This window comes from Ambystoma mexicanum, chromosome 5p, assembly GCF_040938575.1.
Source record: "Ambystoma mexicanum isolate Mex_15411 chromosome 5p, UKY_AmexF1_1, whole genome shotgun sequence".
Classification (NCBI taxonomy): domain Eukaryota; kingdom Metazoa; phylum Chordata; class Amphibia; order Caudata; family Ambystomatidae; genus Ambystoma; species Ambystoma mexicanum.
The window spans coordinates 260,170,985-260,186,181 of NC_090930.1; positions in this window are offsets into that span (position 1 = coordinate 260,170,985).

Sequence of the window (15,197 nt, forward strand, 5' to 3'; positions counted from 1 at the left end):
GAGAAAATGACATCATTTACCAATCCTGTTGTTTCAGATGATGAAGTGAAGAAACATTAATGAAGAAAGTAATAAAAGTAAAAGTGTAGGTGAACATAAACCCAGTGCTAGAGGAAAGGCAGAAAAGGAAAGTATATATAGATTATAACAAAAGGTTAATAAAAGCTAAACATTTTTATAGGAACAATTCTATATAATAACTTGTGACAGGGTCTGATTATTTAGAAAAGGTAATCAAACCTATCAGGTCTTTGGTACCTGTTGCTATATATGTATGTACATCTTTATTTGAAAGAGTCCTTGAGTTTTTTCATTTTTCCAAAAAATGTTTTTTATTACAGGGCTCTATGAGGAAACCCTCACTGGGCTTGCCTACGCATGTAGTGGGAGAGAAAGGAATGAGAAAATAACCAAATAATCATATGGTTCCAGACTTTCTTATAGATCCCAGGAGTGGGAACAATTGTCCAAGTGTCCAAAGTAGTAAGATCTGGAAGCCAAATCCCCCTTATCTTTTCTCGCGTTTCGGTGGTTTTATGTTGCCACCTTCATCAGGGAAAATTCATGATACCCTAAAGGAAACAAAAGAACACAAAGGGAAAGGAATGAGTTTGAAAGAATGTTGGGCTAGACCTAGACTGGCAATTATGCAGGCTTGAAAATGCATATTTACTAAAAAAACAAGCTTGCTAGAAGGTTTATCAAATGGTAGGTTTTGCATGAAACACGGAAATGTTAAAGAAAACCCGGAGAGTGGGAGTAAATAAAATATCTATTCCTCACCTAAAGGGGTTTGAGTAGAACAGTCTCTAAAAACGTGAGGCTGTGAACTGCGTGCTGGTCCCCGCCAACTCGGTGACCCCACAATTGGGCATCTGAAAACACCAGGCATGCCTGAGTCCCTACGGCATTAGGGATGTAGGTGCAGAGGTTCTGCGTGAGAATTAGGAACCTATAAGGGAGTAAATGACAAGGTATGTGATTGAACAGGTTCCCAGAAAAGGGGAGCGTGCGACACTGGAGAAAACGCTAAGCCGCTATGGCAATTGCGTGGTTGGAAATGTATACATATACAAAGTAGAGGCACCTACCGGGATGTCTGGAAAGGAAGAGTTCCACTGGGTAAAGGTGTCCTCAACTACAGACGTTTGCAACTATGCAGACCTAGTAACGGTGTGTATCCAGATGCGAAGAAGCAAGGACCTGTTCTGAAATAACGGAGAGTAAATCAGTTTACGTTTAAGTATGAAGTGGCTTCTGAATCACACGGCATGGTGTCAAAGGGGGACACAAACAACTGCCCAGTGTTGGGGAGGAGTGGTGTGCTATACTCACCCTTTGTGGTTGCTGCAGCGGGTTCAGCAGGCCGGCGGCTGAAGAAAAAACGCTGTGTCACGGAGCTGCAGGCTCGAGGAATGCGCCTTCTGTAAATGCCCGGCTAGCAAGGGATGGTTGCTAGGTAGACAGGAAACTAAGGGCGTCAGAAGTTCACGTGACCCGGAAGCATTGGGCCGCAGGCACGAAAGTGACTGTAAAATGCAAATTGAGGGCGAGGGAAGGAATGGGAGCAGTGGGCGGTGTCCCATGGGCTGGGTCTGATTGGTCCGCCGGAGGGGGGGTGTGTGCGGAAAAACCCTCCCAGTCCAAGAAGAGAGTAGGGATGTGTCGAGGACACTGCGGTGCCTGAAACAAATCAGGCTGCTTAATGCGCGCAAATGTGTTGCTGTGCCCGACAGCATAGATGATATGCATAAAGGCGAGCCAGATGGGGAAAAATGACTCGAGTAATGAAGTCACAGACCCATACCAGGGTGTGGGTGATATGTTGTGGCTACTGGTGATCATGTGACTGGTGAGGATAATTATCCACTCAGATTGCGAGGCGATACAAGCAAATTGTGAGATATCAGGGTTTAATCTCACAGAGGTGCTGGGGCCTGATCTGATCATGCGCATTGGTAAAGCACCTAAAAACTGCCTAGGTATTGTTAAATGTTAAATGTTAAAGGTATTTGTACCGCGCACCGTCACCAATGGAATTGGTCCCCAGGCGCTCAGGCGGATCTGCAAACGATAAAGGTGGGATGGGTTAGTAGGTTGAAGAAGGGAGTAGGATAGTGAGAGGAGTGGTGTGCTGTTGGCAGCTTCAACTCATTATACACCGGGTGCTGAGCTTTGGTGCAGGTATCGGATCGGAGTCAGTCCGCGTGTTCTGTTGATCCGGTTTATGTGTTGTTGCAGTGTTGTGAAGTGCGTGCGGTTTGTTGTGCGAGAGATGGTTGTGTGAGTTTTTGAGTGAGATAAGTATGCAGAGTTTGAGCTTATTGGTTAGTGGGTTATCTGACCTTTACCAATGCTAGCTATTACTATTTACTATTGTAAAAGTGGTCCTGTTGTGTTGGGTGTAATATGCTTATATGTGTGCCCAAATAGGAATGGGCCATACAAGAAAATGGATCTGGTGGCGGGCCACAGTATTGGCATCTGTTTTGGGTGCAGGGGCCACTCAGGTACCTCTGCTGTCAACTTTCCATCGACCCAGGTTGTGTGCGCCAGCAATTGGATGAATCCGCATCCATCTACATGTAAAATAGTTAGAAAAGAAAACTCAAAATGGTGCATAGGTTGCTCAGGCATGTGGTTTAAGTATTGTGTCTAGAGTGGTGCAAACTGTTCATTTAAGCGATGCTCCCATCTATCCAGCCTATGGATCCAACAGCTTTCTAAGCTCAGGAGGCATTGTTGTATTCCTGAGCCAGTAGTCAATTTCTCGAGAACCCATCATAGTAGGTCATCTGGTGTGTGTTTCATGTTCAGATAGTGTTGAACCAAAGGGGAAGTTTCATTCTCACACCGTATTCTGGATCGGTGCTCCCAGATACAGGTGTTGATGCTGCGCATGGTCTATCCAACATTTCGTAGACCACAGGGACACTCGATGCAATATACTACTTGCGTAGATTTACAGTTGCTGAAGTGTCGAAATGTCCAAATCTTGTTGTTGAAGGTAAAGTTGTGCATCTTCTTAGTGTACTTACAGGCTACACATGAGCCGAATGGATGGTGCCCTACTAAGGGTCTAAGATTCCAGGTTCCTCCTCAAGCATTTTTCTTGGTGAAGCTGGAAGGGACCAAAAATGTGCGGATATTTTGTGATCTTTTGAATGCAAAGCGGGGTTCCTTTTCTTCTGTTAGATTAAGTTTAGCCAGAGGCCTGTATTTACGGATGATCGTTTTGATGTTGTATGTGTGAGGGCCATGTGTGAGCACATACGTGAGTCTGATGTCTTGGTCTTCTTGTTGGTGGCTCACCTGTGGTGTCAAAATGGATTCTCGGCATGTAAACCTTGTTCGTTTCTTGGAATTGGTAACCAGTTTGTTCGGGTAGCCCCTATATCTCAGTCTCTCACTTAAATCTGCCTCGTTGTTGTAGAAATCTTCCAGTTGTGTGCAATTTCTACGCAGACGTAAAAATTGGCCATATGGTAAATTTTCCTTTAAGTGTTGCGGATGATCACTTGTAAAGTGTAGTAATGTATTGCGATCAGTTGTTTTTCTATATAGGTTACAAATAAGTTTGCCTTCCCGGTTGCTGATTTTTAAATCCAAAAAGTGTATAACTTGCCTGTTGTATTCCATGGTGAATTGAATATCTGGATCTTGATTGTTTAACCATGCGAAGAAATTTGCAAGTTCTCCCTGGTCTTCTTCCCATATGAATATGATGTTGTTGATGAATCGATGCCACCTTTTGATATTGTGCTGCCAAGGGTTATTCTCATTCGAAATGTGTTTCTTCTCGCAGGCTGCCATATATAAAATTGCCATACAGCATAGTGGTGTGCTCATATTTGTTGTTTTTCTGAAATATATCTGTGTTACCAGTGGTAGATATTGACAGTCAATTGAGACTCATCATAATGGGAGAAGTTACTCCACTGATGCACTTGTGCAAAACACTGCCAAAAAAGATGCCTAAGCTCAAACAGTACAGTGCAGAGTGGGTAAAGGGCACAGCAGATACAATGTTCATGCCATGGCCACAAGGGGGATCGCTGCCAAAAGCACATGACCACATAATTGCACACTGCATACACAGGAAATACATTAGCAAAAAGGTTAGATATTTTAGAGCTTTGGAAAATGTACCAGGAGCAGTAGGATGATCCGCCTCCTGAGGAATGAATGCTTAGCCATTGCAGGAAGGAAGGTGTCGAGCCTTCTGCTTCCCTTACCTCACCGGAAGTAAAAGTCAATAGTACGGAAGATGTAGGACTTTATCCATTAAAGGAACTGAAAGCAGCCACAGGGTATAGTAACCCCCTATATAAACCGCCTGCCTGTAGCAGTGGCGATAGTCTAGAAGATACTAGAAGAAAGGAAGAGATCTTTACGTTCTTGCAGAACAAAGATGAGAAAAGAGAACGATCGAATGTAACTACAGAAATAGAATGAGAGATTAAGAGATGGAAAAGGGAAAAGTACAAAGCTGACGGGGTAAATCTCGTACAGAATGAATGGATGGGTGGACAGATATTGCTCAAGCTCGATGGGAAAAGTATCGAGGAAGTTAGGGAAAGGGAAGATAAAGATGAACAGGATATAAAACACAACTAACAAGAAAAGAGATTGAAGGAAGATGAAAGCAAAAGAAAGAGCAGACAAAGGGGAGAACAGATGTATCAGGAAGAGCAACAAAAGGAGGAAGCAAGAGCAGAGGAGCAGAGAAAGTATGGCAATGGGCAGAGGGCAATCGAAGAATGGGGTAGGCCAGAAAGGAAGAGAGAAGAGGATGAAGCGCAGAAATTAATAGATAAAGGAATGCAGAGATAAAGGGAAGAAGAAGAGCAAAAGGCAAACGAAAGGAGAGAAGAGAAAAGACAAGAAGAGGAAAGAGTTAGATGGGATGTGAGAAAGCGAAGGGAATTAGATGAAGAGATGGAATGTAAAAAGAAACAAAGGGAGTGCGATATTGATCGCATTAAGAAAGAGTTAATGGAACTGAATCCAGTATTACAATGGGGCGATGTAGAGGAGTTTTCCCTGTTATAGGAGGCAGCGCCAGGATCATATAGGGCAGCCCTGGAAGAAAATGTTGACATAGAGAGCACCAGCGATAGGATCGATAAGACCTATCAAGACTTCAGGGAAGGTAGTCAATCAGAAAGCCGATCGAAGGGGGATAAATCTTTGGTCCTCCACTAATGGAACAGAGAGTGAAACCTGATTAGTCTCGAGCATAGAGCACTGTCTCTAGACAGGCTGACTTTAAATAAGGGTGAAGGGGACCAGAGTCACACTAGCTGGGGCTAGATATGTCAGATGAAGAAAGGGAATCCTTCTGCAGAGAGGAGGGGGATGCACATGTGGTCCAGAAGGATGTCTGCTGACAGACAAGAAAGTAAGATGGTCTGATATAGAGCAGCCTAAAGTTAGGAAGCCATATCCTATAGCGTACCCAGAACATCCTAAAGAACGATTGCATAGTGAAAAGGTAGAGTCGCCATCATATGTGAGCAGGGTAAGGTTGTTGCCAGGTAGAAGACGATCAGTAACCATTGTCCCCACTATGGATAGGCAGACAATGGGAGCCGATTGCGGATTTGGGTTTACGCAGTTCCCTTTATTGGAGAAAGGAGGAGCAAGACCGCAGTATATCCCATGGCCACAGATGGATAAGGATCATTTAAGATGTAAACTTCCTAGTTCAACGGCGGGTTTGGGAAAATGGATTTATGAGCTAGAGAAAATGACAGGGGGGAATACGTTTGCAATAGGGGACATTAAGGGTCTCCCAGCAGCCATTGTTGGGGAAAGAGCTGATGACATTTGGACACAGGCAGACTTCTCAAGTGTCACGGCACAGAACACACTACATGATGGAATGCCATTTAATAATTGCAAGAAGACGAAGATCTGCTTGCTTACATTCAAAGCATTGAAGAACAGTAGACCCTTGAAATGCGGGAACCATGGGGAAAGACAGTGGCAGTATTTTACCACATTTTATGTCAGGGATTGCCAGAGCAAGTACAGAGATAGTGCAAGAATTGAGTGGGAATGGAAGCAAGGCCCTGGGCAGAGATACAGTTCACCATAGTGCAACACTGTCGGCTGTTGCAAGAGAAAAAATAAGAAGGAAGAGGATAGAAAACTTCAGGAAGCCAAGTTAGTTCAGAAGAAATTGTCAAAATACGCCACAGAAGTGCCAGTATTGACAAGCGGAGAAGGATTGAGAATGCAACAAGCAGTGGGTACATCAAAGGCGAATAATCAGCACCAGATGCACCAAGGAGGGAATAGGTTTATGCCACGAGGCAGAGGAATGGGCTACAGAGGAATGGGTTGTTTTAAAAAAAATCAAGGTTATTTTCAGAATATGCAGAATGATAATCAGAATGGGCAAGCAGGATTTAAGCAAAGGGGCAAGTTAGAAGCGCTCCACCTGTATGTTGGACATGTGGGATGACAGGGCACATTGCGCGCATGTGTGGAAGCCAAGGGTATCTACAGAATGTTTGTAGTACAATGTCTTCTTTTCTGGCCTTGACATCGGTCTTTGAACATGCAAACTTTGCTGTACTGCCGTAGTGTTCGCTTGTGCCGCAATTAACTATACATGTTCTGAGTCTTTAATTTTGCTAATGTGCCTAATCAGTTGTTTAATTTGGGACTCATTTACTATCACCAGTTATTGAGCCACACTATTGTGGCAAACGCAATTTTGCATAGATTACCTTAATGCCATGTCAGGATCTCGTGTGGGCAGTAATCGCGCCTACGTCACATTGTTGACAATATATGTCACTTACGTGACGTAATGTCGTCGCGCCACCACCACCGTCACTCCCGTGACGTGTACGGTAGTTTTCTCTATTTAGATTCACTGAGAACGGTAGCCACTGGATTTGCTTCACTTTACTCGTACCTGACTCGATTTGCTGAGTGAGTGACTATTTTATTTTCTCTTGTGCTCGTGAATGCTTTCTGTCATCATTTCGTCTTTCTTTCTTTGATACTTTTTTGCCACTGATTGCAGGCGATATATGCGTGCTAGCCATTAGGCTTTTGATACTGGATAAGGATATATATTTCTCAACGGGTATTCACCCTTTAAAGCCCAGTGTGGTAAATCCATTGCTATTGAACTAATTGATTTTTAATTATGTCACTTAGTTGCTCTCAGGTTTGTTCTGGTTGAAGATCTTTAATTTACTATTGGCAATTTTCCAACAGTCCTCTTGTATTTACTGGTCATTTCCAAATCTTTTTTGGTAAGCGTTTTCTTCATTGCGTACACCTTTACGGAATGTGGTTTCTGGTATTTTTTGGAATTCATGTTCGGTGAAGCTGTGCATTAATCACTACAATGGATTGACTTTGGATTTTGATCAGTCTCTTGCCTTGATAACATTATGTTGCATTAGCACCCTATACACGTGGCATGGTGTTGGGTGCGTGATCTGCATGGTGGTCTTGCAAGGGTGCAATGGGAATCACATCCACTTGAAGATGAAACAGTATTGATTTCTATTGTGCTTATATACATTTTCTATACTCCTGTTCTCTTTATGATGCGCCAATCTTGCCCCACAACTGCTGTCCCACTCCTCTTACCGGACTTGGTATGTTCTTTATTTACTTATTTTTTCATGTTTTTATGTTGAATCATTTCTCAATTTTTCAATTTGATGTTACAATCTTGTTATTTCTAATCTTGTACACATGTTGCTGTATTATGTTTTGTGTTTTTTTAAACATGATGATTGAATGTGGTTTTGCCACTCAGCCTTGAAAACGACGCAAGTGTCGAAACACGTGTCGGCTGTTCTTCATTCCATTAAAATACTGTACTCTAATTGTTGTCATACAGTCTAATGGTGTTTAGCGCAATTCCATCCACATTCCACTAACTGTTTCTATAATATCCACCTGTGTGGCCAGGTTGACCAGGATTGGACTGCTGCTCACACCACTACTTCGAAAACATCTATGTTTTTCTTTTTAAAGTTTAACAGTGATAACTTGCGCACAGGTCCCGTGTGGCATGTCCACAATACTTATATGTACAGAATGGGTAATTCTCAAGAGGGGGGGCAGCTTATCCTCCAGCAAATAGCTCACAGGCTAGGAACTGGTTTGGCAAGATTAGAAAGTGTATCAAGCACAAGCACCGCAAATGCAACAGGTACAACAACCACAGCAAGCACCATTGAATCCACTGCAAGGACAGTCACATCATGCACCCATGCAGATACAGCAGAATGCAAACACAGGACAGTTATTGATACCTAGAATAGGGGGTGTCACTGTGGTGGGAGGAAGTCCCTTCACAGGTACAGGGATATGCATGTATCCACAATAGGAAAGCTCAAAGGGCGACTTGATGTTTTCAGTACTATCTGTGACGGTGTGCAGTCAAAATATCGAAAATAAAAGGTCGAAAGACAAAAATGTCGAAATCCTCTTTTTTTAAAATTATATATTTATTTTGGGGTCCGGGAATAAAAAAAAATGGGTAAAAAAAAAAGGGGGGCTTGGGGGGAAAAAAAACGTTACCTACAGAACCAATGCTTCACTTCGAAAAATTATACTTCTCTGCAGTAATTCATTTTGTCTGAAAAAGCCAGGGGCTTTCATATTGATTTGCATATTCTAATTAAACTCCTTTTTGAAAATTGTATCACAAACACCTTTATGCACACTTTGGAATCAGGATTGATGAACTTTTTGCTTACAAATAGTATGTACTCACAACAAGGATATCTTGTTATAAGAATTGTTGAATGTTGGCTTAGCCATTTTGAAATTTTGAAACAGTGCAATTGTGCATCTATCATTACTATACATTGGGCAGCGTCCCAGGATGAGTGCAAGCAGGATTTTCCCCATTGGCAACAACGGATTTACTTTTTTTCTAGCATTTTTTTTCAAAGGTCTCCTTGTGGCCTACAGACCTTCCACTTTCTTGCACCTGAAATATTTCTGAATATCTTTGATTTATGTGACCTATGAGAGTCTAACTATTACTTATTGATTACAACTCACTAATATCCAATTTATGTGTAGTGCCCCTCATTCCCCCATTTTTTCAAAGACTATGATTATATCTGATGAGTTCTTGTTCAGGGCACAGATACCTATGGATGAAGAGGGGGACAGACCATTCCCTTAGAGTTATATGTAGCCATAGTACGAGGGGAAATGGCCATGCTCGAAGGAACCGGTGACCAGGGCAGGCCATGGAGAACAGTGATTGCCATTGGGGAAGGATATAGACTGACTGACTGACGTCACTGACGATTATGTGTTTAGAGATGACCTAGCAGATGATGAAGTAGTATTTGAGATGAGTATTACATATTGGATCTGAATAGAGAAAAGAGAGATCCCACTGCAATTGATGATAATGCAGCAATGTCCATCATTTTTAGACAAAGACTTGGAAAAAGTGGCAAACTCCTTATGGACTACGGACCCTATGACGTAGGCCTGTTGAAGGGGATAGGGGCGGTTAGAATTAAGCTGAAGCCAGGTGCAATATTACCTCGAGCAAGACAGTACCAAATGGCTCGAGAGGTGGATGAGGGTATTTTTAAGACTATTTCAGCACTGATGGAACAGGGTATCTTAGTGATGTCACAGTCATTGGGTAATACTGTGATGTGTCCTGTTAAATAATCAAAGGGAGGGCTGTGGAGATTTATGCAAGATATGAGACCAATTAACTAGATTGTAGAGGCAGAGTTTCTGCTGGTTCCGAATCCGGCGACAATAGTATGCCAGCAGAGGCACGATGTTTCACAGTGATTGACTTGAAAAATGTGTTTTTCTCAATCCCGTTGAATAAGAACTCCCAAGACTGATGTAATTTATGTTTCGGCAAACTAAACTGAAGAGCACTCGGTTGCTCCAAGGGCATCGTGAATCTCCATCGATCTTTAATAGGGTCCTCCAGAAGGACCTAGGTAATATCGATTTGAAAAGCATTGTTATACAATACGTAGATGACATTTTAATTTGTAGCACACCAGAAGATGAGTGCAGAAAAGACTTGATTCAGTTAATGATTATCCGAGCAGACAAGGCATACAAAGTAGACGAATAGAAGTTATAGGATTGTCAAGAAGAGGTGTTGTACATAGGCCAGTTGATCTCACATGAGGGAAAAAGGAGGTCACATCTGAAAGACCTGAGGCAATTATGAAAACAGCAAAACCGCACACGGTAAAGCAAATGCAGCAATTTCTGGGATTATGCAACTATTTTAGAGCATTGGTGTTTGATTATAGTTTGTACACAAAAACCCTTTTGCAGGCTTTAAATAAAGCACAAGTGAATAAGGAAAACATAGAATGGACTGAGGAAATGTAGGAAAGGTTGAAGAATTAAAGAAAGAAATTTGTACAGTTCCAGTTTTAGGAATCCCCAATTATGCTGAGAAGTTCTTTTTATTTTTGCATACAAATGGGACAGTCATGACTGCAGTGCTTACACAGAGGACTACACTAGGGTATACACCTCTGGCATATTACAGTGGACTTTTAGATCCAGTTATGAGAGGACACTTTCCTTGTGAACAATTGCTGGTAGCAGCCGCGTTCACAATTGAGAAGTCTACCAGCATTGTGATGGGGTGTTCTATGACATTGCTTGTTGAACATGCTTTGTTTGCTATTTTGGAAAAACCTAAGGGTACGCTGACATCTCAGAGAGCATATGCATGTGAAGTACTTATATCGAATCCAGCAATTAAAATAGCCAGGTGTAAAATAGTGAATCCTGCCACATTTTTAGCCATGCACGTGGTAGAGGGTGAGCATGTGCATGACTGCTGTAGCTATGAGGAGTTCTATGATGACATACCACGTGTAAAGGAAAACGTGTTGTCTGGAGGGGAGAATCTCTTTATTGCCGGGTCGTCAAAAATTGATCAAACTGATGGGAAAGGCATTCTGGTGCAGCTGTAGTAAGACACAGAGAAAATGGGGAATTTGAAGTGGTAGCAAGTGCGAGACTACCATCTCACTTTTCATCGCAAGCAGCAGATTTGTTAGCACTTATTGTTGCGCTCGAAAATCATTCAGAAAGGGAAGTGATGGTGTACAGTGACTCCACCTATGTGACGTCAACCGTTCACACAGTGCTAGAACATTGGAAAACAGGGGCTACCTCCGAGTGGACGGCACTCCAGTGCAACATGCTGTATTATTGAACAGGCTTATTAAGGCACCACAACTCCCTTTAGACATTGCAATAGTTAAATGTGCAGCACATACCAAAAGAACAGATTGTATTCCTCACGGGAATGAAGCCGCAGACGTAAAGGCAAAAAGGGTTGCATATTCACCAGATATTTCTAAATTTGATACTCCAGATGTAAAAGAAAAAGTAGGCACGATTATGATAGTAAATGAAGGGTTTAATGATCTATCGAGAACACAGTTGATGGAAGTTCAAAGCGGTGCACCGCAGGAAGAGCAAGAATTTTGTAAACGGAGGGGGGGTTCCTTATCCCCCTCAGAAGCATTATAGCGAGAAGACAGTGCTGGAAAGCCAGTGATGCCAGTAGCATTATTAAGGGTAGCGCTTGAACAGCTCCGTTACCCTGCACATTCAACTAGGGAAAGCCTCGCAGCAGCTATTGTGGAGGACTGGTTCAAACCGAACCAGTTAGAACACCTTACATTTTCTGTAGTAAATTGCATTGTGTGTCAAAGATTTATCACTGGGCATACACTGCGAACAATCAGAGGAGTGATTCCTTGACCGAATGGTCCTTTTCAGCATTTACATATTGACTATGTTGATATGCTGCAAGTATGTAGTGTTGGTTTGTTACTTTTCAAGATGGATCGAAGCAGGTGCCTGAACACACCCTGATGCCACTTGTGCAGCAAAGTTTCTAGTACGAGAAGTCTTCCCAAGATGGGGAGTATGGGAGGTGCTGAGACCTGACAATGACCCCCATTAACAAAATGAAGTATTTGAACAGATTAGTCTATTATTGAACAATACGCACATGTTTTTCTGCTAATCAAACGCAAGCGAACGGGATAAGTAAGAGACTCAATTGCCTCCTTAAAAGAAGAATTGCCAAATTCAAATTGTCACTAAATAAGGGATGGCTATATTGTCTACCCTTAGCATTATATGCATTAAGGAATCAGCCTGGGTCGGACCACCACCTCACACCCCATGAGCTGGTGACAGGCAGGAGAATGAGAACACCCTTTTCTCCTCCATCGAGGAGCAGAAGTGATGCCCAGAAGACTGCAGAAATGTTAGAAAATTAGTTATGTGCATACTTGAAAGTTATGATCACTAGTATCTCTGTCATTTCAGATTCAACTCAAGTGCCAGGGAGGGTCGGTCTCAGAACACAGATGAAGACCATTCAGCAACCGGACTTTCAACATAAATACCAGTACCTAGACTATTCTCTGGAGATGCAGTTCTAATACACAATTTCACAAGGAAGTGGCATGAGCCACGATTCTCAGGCTTGTTTACAGTGGAGAATATTACTCCATCTGCAGTAAAAGTCCAACGGAGACGTGCATGGATACACCTCAGCTACATGAAACCTTATACTGGTCATGCTGATGCACCCCCGACTATTGATTCGGAAGCAAGACAAGAAGAAGATGTTCAGCACGTGCAGACTTGATCGATGATGAGAAAGAAGGATGCTAAGGTTGCTGATTAATTAAATACAAGTATGCATTTGGACTGTGGCTCACATCAGACATTCTTATATATATTATAGCAAGAGTGCAAACTCAGTTCTTGAGTCAAAGGAATCTATTTAATTGGACTTTAGAAAGTGTTTTCGTACTGCAAAATATGCTAAACCTGGAATTTGAATTTGACCACTGGAAACACGGCAGTTTCCAGACTCGTTCCTCACTGAGTTTATGTTTGGTTAAACTATTGGTCCTATTCAATGTTGATGTCCATAGGCTCCTTTTAATTTTTATTTTTCAAGCTTATCCTGTTTTTATTGGGCGCAGTACTGATATACGTTTTTTTCTGCTCAATCCTAAAAATGGCCCTGCAATCAGGTGCCAGCATACGGCAATGGTTGAACAGATTCTGCAGTTACCTGACCATCTAACAGAGTTGCCCGATTAAAAAGGATTTTTCCTTCCTTAAAGCAGTACACCGGCACCATGAGGAATACTGAGAATGGCACAGTTTTTTTTAGCAAACTCAACGGCGTGTTTAGAATCGTAAATAGTGGGGACTGATCTATTGGTGTATAATATATGCATGCACAACACTTATCATTGTTTTCCTGATTCTTTTGGTGCACATGGTTTACTTTATTTGTCCACAGAAGGCAGAAGTCCCTTTGATTCTCCCCACTCTAGTGACTCTTGCAGAATTGTCTGTTACTGAAAGACCAAGGCCACTTGTGATTTTTCCTATACCAGTAGCTTGTCTGAGGTCACTCATTTCTATGACAAGTGTTCCTATGATTTCCCCTGTAGGAAGGATCATTACTGATATATTTCTTCAATATTATGCAAGCACTTACTTCAGGAAAGGGAGACATAGGAGACGCACAAGGGAAGATGATCATTAATTAAATGATTATTTAGGCAGTACAGAACATTAAGGGGAACAACATATGGTGCCAGCAGATGAAAAAGGTGGGTGAGAGAACATTCAAAGAGAGTTTCTATGTTTGTGCTCTCATACCTTGTGCTATGAGGACATCTAAGATATTTATAGCTATAGAAGTAGCAGCCCAGAAAGCTAATGGCCTGACACACCTTGAGCTCTGCCATACGAGAGGTCAGTTCCAGGGTCTAACAGCATCCTTGGTGTGGCTGACTGAGAAGACAGCTCCAGAAGAAGATGACTATATGCAAGATTTAAAGACAAGAGAGAGGCCTTTAACAAGAGATCACGTGATAAGATATGAACAGCCTGGAATGAATGGAGCAGGACTCAATTGGGAAATAAACAAAAAGCTCAATTTAAAGCAAATAATTGCGAAGAAATACGAAGATGCAAGGAGAGAGGTCAGCTGCAAATCAAGTGAACAGTGGTAACTCCAGAGGGATGGGCCGAAGGCCTGATTATATGTATGGCATTAGCACTTCCAGGATATTATGAGCCAATCAAAGATACTGCAGAGAATGAATGCAAGCATCATTGGCCGAAGATTGCAAAGTTAATGATATGGGTCGATGATAGAGGAAGACCGTTGCAGATAGTGCCTCTAGCCAGTGCAGAGCTGTGTTTCCGAAACAATGGCACAAGAAAAGTCAGAATGAATCAGCAGTGTGGTAGAATTTTCGATGTACCAGAAATAAAGCATAGGACAGTAGTTGTAATGGATCACTACTGACCTGTGGATCTAGAGCTTTTATGAAGTTGGCCAAGGACTGGGGAGGGCTATGTTCCATAGTACTTATTCATGTTCCAGCATTAGTGATTGCAAAGAGTGACCTGAACATTGGAGAGTTTCCAAAAGCAGATGCCCATCTAAGGAAGGTGAGATCACTTGAGTTTCTCAATCGGACAAAGAGGGAGAATTACTTCTCAGCTAAATCGATAGAAGCCTTTGATGCTATTCCCTATGAACACAGGTTGTTCAGTCAGACTTTGGCAGTATGTGCGACTATCTTCAATGCCAGGGATCCAGACAATGGTGAATGGGAAGTGGTTACAGATCACTTGTTGGGAGCTCCTGCAGACAATCAACACTACCATAAAGGGATTCAAAGGGATGACTCTTCCAGAATAGGTATGTGAAGGTCATGATTACAGCGATGGATGGAGGTGTTTGTGCCAGTATCGGGGAATCATTTTGCACATTCATACCTGCTCACGATGATGAGAATGGGACCGTGACAGAGGCCATACTGTTGCTGATGGATTTGCACATCATAATGGAAGATAAAGTAGAAGATATTGCAGATGACAGGTGGTTTGCATCGATCTTCTCATGGGTTCCACAATGGATGGCAAATATCTTCAAGTTCCTTAGAGCATTATTGGGGATTATCATGTTTGGATTTGAGCATAGCCATTGTGTTGTAGTTAGCGCTCTGAATATAGCCAGTGTGTAGAGTTTAGACACACACTTTTAATTCCCCCTTTCTAAATTCAGCTGCATCTACGAAACCAATGAAAGGGCTAGGACACGTGGGTACGCATCACAATCCATGCTTATGGAAGATAGC